General features: G+C 47.0%; 1 protein-coding gene across 2 annotated transcripts in view; it reads left to right on the top strand.

The window, feature by feature from the left end:
* Positions 1–340: 340 nt before the first annotated feature.
* Positions 341–11,672, top strand: part of LNX2 (ligand of numb-protein X 2) — a 374,999-nt gene continuing 363,667 nt past the window's right edge. For both annotated transcript variants that reach the window (XM_063951718.1, XM_063951717.1), the window contains exon 1: positions 341–511. The gene's annotated coding sequence lies outside the window, so the exon portion shown is untranslated. The remainder of the gene's footprint in view (positions 512–11,672) is intronic.

The raw sequence follows: 11,672 nt of genomic DNA, 5'->3' as shown, positions 1-11,672 counted from the left end.
TAAATGTTATTTATTTATGGCTCAAATATACAGCCATTAAATATGCAAAAGGGTGCTTTGTCATCTCCTATTAGAAGGAATATGCATGCATGCACTACTGTACACAATGTGACATCATACAACCCCACACAATTAGGTACACTGACTGAACCCTGACCTGTCATTATTGCCAGGCTACAGCAACTGCAATCTTATACTCCCGGTGCAAAGCTCATTGGTGCGTTGCTGCTGTCAATCAAATGCACGATGGGTTTTATCTACTAGCAGGGGGCGGGATATTGGGTTCCCTAAGCAACCGTAGCCGGGGCTGAGCTGCAGCGAAGCATTGGCAGGAGTGTGTCAGCTCAGCACCAGCAGCAGCAATAGGAGAACACAGAGGAGGGAGGGGGGCTCTGACCGTCACCTCTCCCACTTAGGCTGCATTTTGGGCGAGCAGAACTATCCCGTATTTCTAACACATTGATGTCCCCTGAATATACAGCACTAGCCTAGGAGGATATCACAGACAGGGGTGAGTTAACTTTTGCAGAGGGAGAGAGGGTGGTGGGGCTGAGGGGGTCTATAGCTGATTGATGCATGAGGTGTGTGTGTGCATGGAGGGGGGGGGGGGGGGGGGTTGTGCTGTCTCTGACATTGGCCAAGACTGTCTATTTAACTGTCACATAGGCACTGCACTCCTTTTGTTTTGGACACATGTATATATTGCACAATGTATGTAGTAGTATTATGAATGCATTGTCTTCTGCATTGACTTTTTCTGGGCTTGGTGAACTTTCATTGGAGCAAAAAAGTGGAACACATATAGCCTGTGATTAAATTCCTTGGTGCAATGGGAAAGTTGAGTATTAAATTGGACTTGCTCTATAGAGATAAGTCTGGGGCTACCTCTATGCATATGAAAGTGCCAGTTGGAACAGTACCTGCAACATATGCAAAAGGAATCAGTTTCCTGGCGATGTGTGCTGGTCCAGTACTGGAGATGTGTGCACTGTGCAGTACCAGTACCGTAATGGAGATGTGTGCAGTACCTGTACTGTATGTAAGTGATTCACATACCTGACATGCTCCTGACACATATGCTGTTTATATTATGATATGAGTTCTTCATAAAGAGCTGATCTGACTGTGCCTCTTGCCAGTATACTGAAATCAGTCATGCCTAATTGAATTCTATTGTTGTGGTCTCCTAGCAGTGTAGCCAGTGTCCTCCTTTGATGCAATAGGTACCTGCTACACATTCCTTGCACTGTTCAGCAGCCATCCAGTGTTTTGTAAGCACCACTGGTTAATTGCTTATGCTCTGTAAATGACATGATTAGCAAGTGGTAATTATGCATCCTATGTGCTGATAAAATGATGCTGGGAGTAGAACTATGGCTGAGTCTCCGCTAGCCCTTCCACTGTCATGGGATTTGACCTGCAGTATGTTGCCCACTGACAGGATCAAGGACGGGGTTAATTCTGTGCCCCATGTGGGAAAACCATGGAAAGGATCCACTTTCTCCACCTGGTATATCTGTGTAAGATGAGACGTGGCAGCTGCTGATCTTGTGGTGCCTGTAAGTTACTTTCAGCATTGATTACAGAGGTGTAGACCCTTCTGAGGACCAGGAAGAAGCCTGCTGCCAAAACATGTCACAGCTATGGAAACATTTATCTTGGCCCACTCTTAAGGCCAGAGCAAAACTTTGTGTGCTGCACTGAGATACTTATAGCATTGCCAATATTTTATCTAGATAAACTAGTGGAAAATAATTTCACACACAAATATATATATATCTCTTAAATTTACAAGCTATGTGTAGAACACAAACCATTACTTCATTAAACATTAGCTCTTCTATTCCTGAGCTTGGCGAACCATGTCTGTATCCACAGAGCACCATTTGAGTCCTTTAAAGGCATTCTTGTAAGCGTCTTGGGTACAAGCTTTGTAAAATGAATATTGTTTTGTGCCCAGTGCTGAGTTTTGTCCCGTGTGTTTCACAATATTTATCATCCAGGTATCAGCACTGTGCACCATGAAAGAGAGATAAGTCATTGATTGAATGTACAGATGACATAGGTCTAGCAGTGCAGCTTGGGTTGTGTACTAGTGTTGGGGCAGAAACTAGGAATTTATACCAATTCTGCTTATTGAAACCAGCAGCTGTGTTTTGAAGGTGCACGTTTGAAGTCAGTATGGAAGTTTCTTGTGTCACAAAGCTGACGGTCACCATTTATTTCACTACATGTAAGAAAATGAAATTTTGAAAATGGAGATTTATCATCAAAGTCGTTTCATCCAGTTAGCCCTAATGAGAAGGAGCTATGCCCACAAAACATGTTTCCCCATTTATCTTATTAAAGTACTCCATCTTGTGATGGCGTCACCCCGCTATCCCCTCATTTTCTTAAGTGTGAGAGCATCTCTCAGACTGGGAGTGTGGCGCTGGGTTATGACATCATAGCCCAGTTCAACATTCCCAGCCCATTACCAACATGGAGGAGCAGCAGGCGGTAGCTTCCCAGTAAGAAGCATCCATAGCAGTGAGTTCCATTCAGCGTGGGGACAGCTCAGTTTTACAGCATTTTAGGTGCCACCTAAACCATAAATAGTACCAGTCTGGTATTTTGCCCTTGTGTACAGTGCCCAAAGTGCATGGCCATCCATGCTCTGATGCCATCATTCAGTACAGCCAATTGATCAATGAGTAGGGGAGCTTCAGGGGAAATAAAGGTGGGGGGGGGGAAGGTTCAGGGGAAATTTGAGGAAAAATAATTTAACAGAAAGAGCAGTGGACAAGTGGAATAGCCTTCCATCAGAGGTGGTAAACATGCATGGGATAGACATAAGGATATCCTTACAAAGAAATAAGGATCAAATAAGGTTTGAGATAAAAATATGGCAAAAAAAAAGAAAAAGGGGCAGACTAGATGGGCCAAGTGGTTCTTCTCTGCCGTCAAATTCTATGTTTCTATGTTTCAGTACACCAGAATGGTGATATTATACAGACCCTGTTGTTTAGTGGATATAAGGGGGTCATTCAGACCCGATCGCTGCTGTGTGTTTTCGCACAGCAGCGATCGGGTCTGAACTGTGCATGCGCCCGACTGCATGGCGGGCAGCCGACGGCTGTCTTAGGCAAGCGATCGCCTCTGCCTGATTGACACCATTTAGTGGGCGCGGTCTGGACAACACAGGCGTGCCCCGACCGTTGGGGGGGGGGCCGCGGCGGCTGTGTGACGTTACACGCAGCCGCTGCGATCCGGGCAGCGATGAGTAACTCCTGCCAGCGTGCAGTAGCTGCGCTGGCTGGGAGTTACTCCTACAGTACAAAACCATCGCCGCTGTGCAATGCTTTTGTACTTCTGCGACGGGTCAGGGCCTGACATGCGGGACGGACTAGACCTGCGCTGGCGTCCCCGCGCATGTCAGTGTGCCTGATCGTAGCTGTGCTAAACTTAGCACAGCTACGATCAACTCTGAATCACCCCCTAAGTGCGCTTACAATTTTGGTTTGTGTAATTATTCCGCACTCTCAGTCATTCACCTGTCTTACCACTAGTTGTATGATGATTGTTATAGATCCCATACATACTAAAGTTTATCAGTTTGGTAACAAATATCTGCGTTTTTCCTATGTTCCAGTGGGTTGCACATAATAGGTGGTGACATCACAAAACTGCGTTCGAGCTGCAGTGTTGCGCTTTCCTAAATGCCCTATATTGGAGGGACCATTATTAACTTTCAAGAAAAGTCATAACATGCAATAACCCTTTGTAGTCAATCAATTGTTTCATTTTGTAAACCATAGCTCACAGTAACGTAAACTATTCTCCTATTGGTTGCAATATGATTTCTCTATCGTCCTAAGTGGATGCTGGGGTTCCTGAAAGGACCATGGGGAATAGCGGCTCCGCAGGAGACAGGGCACAAAAAAGTAAAGCTTTACTAGGTCAGGTGGTGTGCACTGGCTCCTCCCCCTATGACCCTCCTCCAGACTCCAGTTAGATTTTGTGCCCGAACGAGAAGGGTGCAATCTAGGTGGCTCTCCTAAAGAGCTGCTTAGAGAAAGTTTAGTTTAGGTTTTTTTTCTTTACAGTGAGTCCTGCTGGCAACAGGATCACTGCAACGTGGGACTTAGGGGGAAAGTAGTAAACTCACCTGCATGCAGAGTGGATTTGCTGCTTGGCTACTGGACACCATTAGCTCCAGAGGGATCGAACACAGGCCCAGCCGTGGAGTCCGGTCCCGGAGCCGCGCCGCCGACCCCCTTGCAGATGCTGAAGCGTGAAGAGGTCCGGAAACCGGCGGCTGAAGACTCCTCAGTCTTCATAAGGTAGCGCACAGCACTGCAGCTGTGCGCCATTTTCCTCTCAGCACACTTCACTGGGCAGTCACTGAGGGTGCAGAGCGCTGGGGGGGGGGCGCTCTGAGAGGCAAATATAAACCTTATACAAGGCTAAAAATACCTCACATATAGCCCATAGGGGCTATATGGAGATATTTAACCCCTGCCTGACTGGAAAAATAGCGGGAGAAGAACCCGCCGAAAAAGGGGCGGGGCCTATCTCCTCAGCACACGGCGCCATTTTCTGTCACAGCTCCGCTGGTCAGAACGGCTCCCAGGTCTCTCCCCTGCACTGCACTACAGAAACAGGGTAAAACAGAGAGGGGGGGCACATTAATGGCTATATATATATATATTAAAGCAGCTATAAGGGAGCACTTAATATAAGGATATCCCTTGTATATATAGCGCTTTGTGGTGTGTGCTGGCAGACTCTCCCTCTGTCTCCCCAAAAGGGCTAGTGGGTCCTGTCTTCATTAGAGCATTCCCTGTGAGTTTGCGGTGTGTGTCGGTACGTGGTGTCGACATGTATGAGGATGATATTGGTGTGGAGGCGGAGCAATTGCCAAATATGCAGATGTCACCCCCCAGGGGGTCGACACCAGAATGGATGCCTTTATTTGTGGAATTACGTGATGGTTTATCTTCCCTTAAACAGTCAGTTGAGGACATGAGGCGGCCGGACAATCAATTAATGCCTGTCCAGGCGCCTCAAACACCGTCAGGGGCTGTAAAACGCCCTTTGCCTCAGTCGGTCGACACAGACCCAGACACGGGCACTGATTCCAGTGACGACGGTAGAAATTCAAACGTATTTTCCAGTAGGGCCACACGTTATATGATTTTGGCAATGAAGGAGACGTTACATTTAGCTGATACTACAGATACCGTAAAACAGGGTATTATGTATGGTGTGAAAAAACTACAAACAGTTTTTCCTGAATCAGAAGAATTAAATGACGTGTGTGATGAAGCGTGGGTTGCTCCTGATAAAAAGTTGATAATTTCAAAAAAGTTATTGGCATTATACCCTTTCCCGCCAGAGGTTAGGGCGCGCTGGGAAACACCCCCTAAGGTGGACAAGGCGCTCACACGCTTATCCAAACAAGTGGCGTTACCCTCTCCGGAGACGGCCGCACTTAAGGATCCATCAGATAGAAAGATGGAAGTTATTCAAAAGAATATATACACACATGCAGGTGTTATACTACGACCAGCTATAGCAACTGCCTGGATGTGCAGTGCTGGAGTAGTTTGGTCAGAATCCCTGATTGAAAATATTGATACCCTAGATAGGGACAATGTTTTACTGTCGTTAGAACAAATAAAGGATGCATTTATCTATATGCGTGATGCACAGAGGGATATTTGCACACTGGCATCTCGGGTGAGTGCTATGTCCATTTCAGCCAGAAGAGCCTTATGGACACGACAGTGGACAGGCGATGCGGATTCAAAACGTCACATGGAGGTTTTGCCGTATAAAGGGGAGGAGTTATTTGGAGTTGGTCTATCAGACTTGGTGGCCACGGCTACTGCCGGGAAATCCACTTTTTTACCTCAAGTCACTCCCCAACAGAGAAAGGCACCGACCTTTCAACCGCAGCCTTTTCGCTCCTACAAAAATAAGAGAGCAAAGGGCTTGTCGTACCTGCCACGAGGCAGAGGAAGAGGGAAGAGACACCAACAGGCAGCTCCTTCCCAGGAACAGAAGCCCTCCCCGGCTCCTGCAAAAACCTCAGCATGACGCTGGGGCCTCTCAAGCGGACTCGGGGACAGTGGGGGGCCGTCTCAAAAATTACAGCGCGCAGTGGGCTCACTCGCAGGTAGACCCCTGGATCCTGCAGATAATATCTCAGGGGTACAGGTTGGAATTAGAGACGGATCCTCCTCATCGTTTCCTGAAGTCTGCCTTACCAACCGTCTCTTCCGAAAGGGAGAGGGTGTTGGAAGCCATTCACTCAGCAGGTGATAGTCAAAGTACCCCTATTACAACAAGGAAAGGGGTATTATTCCACTCTATTTGTGGTACCGAAGCCGGATGGCTCGGTAAGGCCTATTCTAAATCTGAAGTCCTTGAACCTCTACATAAAAAAGTTCAAGTTCAAGATGGAGTCACTCAGAGCAGTGATAGCGAACCTGGAAGAAGGGGACTTTATGGTATCCTTGGACATCAAGGATGCGTATCTACACGTTCCGATTTACCCCGCACACCAGGGGTACCTCAGGTTCATTGTTCAAAACTGTCACTATCAGTTTCAGACGCTGCCGTTCGGATTGTCCACGGCGCCTCGGGTCTTTACCAAGGTAATGGCCGAGATGATGATTCTTCTTCGAAGAAAAGGCGTATTAGTTATCCCATACTTGGACGATCTCCTAATAAGGGCAAGGTCCAGAGAACAGCTGGAGACAGCTTTAGCACTATCTCAAGAGGTGCTAAGACAACACGGGTGGATTCTGAATATTCCAAAATCCCATTTAATCCCGACAACTCGTCTGCTGTTCCTAGGAATGATTCTGGACACGGTTCAGAAAAAGGTTTTCCTTCCAGAGGAAAAAGCCAAGGAGTTATCCGATCTGGTCAGGAACCTCCTAAAACCAGGAAAAGTGTCAGTACATCAATGCACAAGAGTCCTGGGAAAAATGGTGGCTTCTTACGAAGCAATTCCATTCGGCAGATTCCATGCAAGAATATTCCAAAGGGATCTGTTGGACAAATGGTCAGGGTCGCATCTGCAGATGCACCTGCGAATAACCCTGTCACCAAAGACAAGGGTGTCACTTCTGTGGTGGTTGCAGAAGGCTCACCTATTAGAAGGCCGCAGATTCGGCATTCAGGATTGGATCCTGGTGACCACGGACGCCAGCCTGAGAGGCTGGGGAGCAGTCACACAAGGAAGAAACTTCCAGGGAGTATGGACGAGTCTGGAAAAGTCTCTTCACATAAACATTCTGGAACTAAGAGCAATCTACAATGCTCTAAGCCAGGCGGAACTTCTCCTGCAAGGAAAGCCGGTGTTGATTCAGTCGGACAACATCACGGCGGTCGCCCATGTAAACAGGCAGGGCGGCACAAGAAGCAGGAGTGCAATGGCAGAAGCTGCCAAGATTCTTCGCTGGGCGGAGAATCACGTGATAGCACTGTCAGCAGTGTTCATCCCGGGCGTGGACAACTGGGAAGCAGACTTCCTCAGCAGACACGATCTTCATCCGGGAGAGTGGGGTCTACATCCAGAAGTCTTCAACATGTTAATAGACCGTTGGGAAAGACCAATTGTAGACATGATGGCGTCTCGCCTCAACAAGAAACTGGACAAATATTGCGCCAGGTCAAGAGATCCACAGGCAATAGCTGTGGACGCACTGGTAACTCCTTGGGTGTACCAGTCAGTGTATGTGTTTCCTCCTCTGCCGCTCATACCAAAGGTATTGAAGATCATACGGCAAAGAAGAGTAAGAACAATACTAGTGGTTCCGGATTGGCCGAGAAGGACTTGGTATCCGGAACTTCAAGAGATGCTCACGGACGAACCGTGGCCTCTACCTCTGAGAAGGGACCTGCTACAGCAGGGTCCCTGTCTTTTTCAAGACTTACCGCGGCTGCGTTTGACGGCATGGCGGTTGAACGCCAGATCCTAAAAGGGAAAGGCATTCCAGAAGAAGTCATTCCTACCTTGATTAAGGCACGGAAGGAAGTCACCGTGAAACATTATCACCGCATTTGGCGAAAATATGTAGCGTGGTGCGAGGATCGGAGGGTTCCGACGGAGGAATTCCAACTGGGTCGTTTCCTACATTTCCTGCAATCAGGATTATCTATGGGTCTCAAATTGGGATCCATTAAGGTTCAAATTTCGGCCCTGTCAATATTCTTCCAAAAAGAATTGGCCTCTGTCCCTGAGGTCCAGACTTTTGTCAAGGGAGTACTGCATATACAGCCTCCTGTGGTGCCTCCGGTGGCACCGTGGGATCTAAATGTAGTTTTAGATTTCCTCAAATCCCATTGGTTTGAACCATTGAAAAAGGTGGATTTGAAATATCTCACATTGAAAGTGACTATGTTACTAGCCCTGGCCTCTGCCAGGAGAGTATCTGAATTGGCGGCTTTATCTTATAAAAGTCCTTATCTAATCTTCCATTCGGATAGGGCAGAACTGCGGACTCGTCCGCATTTTCTCCCTAAAGTGGTATCAGCATTTCATCTGAACCAACCTATTGTGGTGCCTGCGGCCACTAGCGACTTGGAGGACTCCAAGTTGTTGGACGTTGTCAGAGCCTTAAAAATATACATTGCAAGGACGGCTGGAGTCAGAAAATCTGACTCGCTGTTTATATTGTATGCACCCAACAAGTTGGGCGCACCTGCTTCTAAGCAGTCGATTGCTCGTTGGATTTGTAACACAATTCAACTTGCACATTCTGTGGCAGGCCTGCCACAGCCTAAAACTGTAAAAGCCCACTCCACAAGGAAGGTGGGCTCATCTTGGGCGGCTGCCCGAGGGGTCTCGGCATTACAACTCTGCCGAGCAGCTACGTGGTCGGGGGAGAACACGTTTGTAAAATTTTACAAATTTGATACCCTGGCAAAGGAGGACCTGGAGTTCTCTCATTCGGTGCTGCAGAGTCATCCGCACTCTCCCGCCCGTTTGGGAGCTTTGGTATAATCCCCATGGTCCTTTCAGGAACCCCAGCATCCACTTAGGACGATAGAGAAAATAAGAATTTACTTACCGATAATTCTATTTCTCGGAGTCCGTAGTGGATGCTGGGCGCCCATCCCAAGTGCGGATTATCTGCAATACTTGTACATAGTTATTGTTAACTAATTCGGGTTATTGTTAAGGAGCCATCTTTAAGAGGCCCTTTCTGTTGTCATACTGTTAACTGGGTTTAGATCACAAGTTGTACGGTGTGATTGGTGTGGCTGGTATGAGTCTTACCCGGGATTCAAAATGCCTCCCTTATTGTGTATGCTCGTCCGGGCACAGTACCTAACTGGAGTCTGGAGGAGGGTCATAGGGGGAGGAGCCAGTGCACACCACCTGACCTAGTAAAGCTTTACTTTTTTGTGCCCTGTCTCCTGCGGAGCCGCTATTCCCCATGGTCCTTTCAGGAACCCCAGCATCCACTACGGACTCCGAGAAATAGAATTATCGGTAAGTAAATTCTTATTTTTTTGCCTTTTGCCTTGGTTTTCAAAAATTGCTCTCATTGCCGTTGAGGTGCTTTATGCATTATATAGCCAGAGATATTTACAACAATGGCAAATGATCATGCTACATAGATGTATGTCTGTAATAAAGGAGAGAGTTGTAGTCTTATACAGTAACTAATGGAGATAGCATGTATGCGTCAACTAATACAAAGTTTCATATTTTTTTGTCTAGTTTAAAAGAGATGGCAACTCATAGTGCTGGCCCCGGGCATCGGTCGTGTAGGTGAATGGCCTAGCCATTGGTCCAGAGGGGTGTCCAGTAGGCACAATGACCTACACCCCCGTCACCTAGCACACATTGGCAGGATGAGTCGCCAGCAGGCATGACCTCTCAGCAATGACACTGCAGTCAGTGGGATTTTTTTTTTTTTTTGGCATTGTCGCAGCGTAGTGCCACTACTGGGAAGGGTCAATTCTGGTGGCAACTCCTCCGTGCATCTCTCCACAGCGCCTGTGAAAAAATGGACAGGAGCTGCTGACATAACATGTTACCTCTCCCAGCAGCGTGACCATGTCCGTGCCAGCCGCCAGTGAGGGGGCAAGACATCAATATTTGGCATATTCATGTGAACTGGGTGCACCAGCTAAAATCTTGACTAGGGGCCTAATTCAAGGTTGATAGCAAAACAACATTTCCCTCTAATGGACAAAACCATATGCACTGTATGTGGGGCAGATGTAACATGTGCAGAGAGAGTTAGATTTGAGTGGGGTGTGATCAAACTGAAATCTAATACCTCTTTTATACCAAATACTGCGGGTCGTAGCCGGGAGCCCGACTCGGGTGCGACCCGCGTCAGGCACCTTTCCCACTGCATTTACCAACCCAGCATATTGCCGGGTTGGCGACGTTGCTGATGATGCAGCGCCCCGGGGCGGTGCTTGGAGATCACATGATCTCCAAGAACCGCCCATACATTTACTGTAAACGGGAAGTGACTCGGCTACCGTTTACACAGCACAGTTTGCTGGGTTGAGCCTGTGTTCAACCCTGCAAACTACCCGAGTTGGAATACCGGGTCACTCAACCCGGATTATTCCAACTCGGCCCTTTTATTCCAACTCGGATTATTCCAACTCGGCCCAGCAACACGGGTTATGCACGTTCATGTGCAATAACCTGTGTTATATGCTGGCGGTATAAATTGCAGTGTAAAAATAAAGCAGACAGTATTTACCCTGCACAGAAATAATATAACTCACCCAAATCTAACTCTCTCTGCACATTTTATATCTGCCCCACCTGCAGTGCACAGGGTTTTGCCCATTAGAGGAAAATGTTGGTTTGCAATCAACCTTGAATTAAGCCCTAGGGCACTAAATTAGTCAGGGCAAGCTCTGGCAACTCCGTTTGTATTCCTGTTACCCGTTGAGGATGATTTGATGATTTGCAAGTTTTGCTTTTCATTTCTCTGCAGCCATATAGCTGTACTGAACCTCAGGTTTTCTGAAAAGCTAAAAGTTAAAGGTCTCGCAGAGTACTGCCACATTGTTGTAACATAGTACACATGTAAAAATTGTCCTTGTTGTCTTCCTAGTCCAGTGGTTCCCAAACTTTTTTGAATCACGGCGCCCTAGAGTATCAGAATTTTTTATCACGGCACCCCTAGTCCAAAAGTTTCTAATTGGGAAATGTATAAAAAAATATGAAATTAAGTAAATTATGTTTATATGTCATACTTAGGTTCAGTTATGTGGTGAGGGACAAGATTTGCTTCTGTTTGTACACATATTTTATGACTGGCAGCCACAAGTACTAGTTTTTCCTATTACATGGATAATAAATATTTTGAATTGGTTCTGGACCACCAACCCGAGGCACCCCTGCAAGTGTCCCGCGGCACCCCAGGGTGCCACGGCACACAGTTTGGGAACCACTGTCCTAGTCCCTTTGTAGTGTATAGAAGAGGAAGAAGGATTTCAGAGACCAGGCACCATTCCCATACCCTCCAACATTTTACACATAAAAATCGGTACAAATTAGGAAAGGGGCGTGGCTATGGTTAAAGTGGTGTGGCCACGCCCACTTTCCTATACTTTCAATGGAAGTTTGAAGAGCCAAAAATCGGTACAGACCATAAAAAAAAGGTACTGTACCTGCTAAAAAGGTACAGTTGGAGGGT

Source organism: Pseudophryne corroboree, chromosome 2, assembly GCF_028390025.1.
Source record: "Pseudophryne corroboree isolate aPseCor3 chromosome 2, aPseCor3.hap2, whole genome shotgun sequence".
Lineage (NCBI taxonomy): Eukaryota > Metazoa > Chordata > Amphibia > Anura > Myobatrachidae > Pseudophryne > Pseudophryne corroboree.
This window is presented reverse-complemented; position numbering and strand designations above follow the sequence as displayed.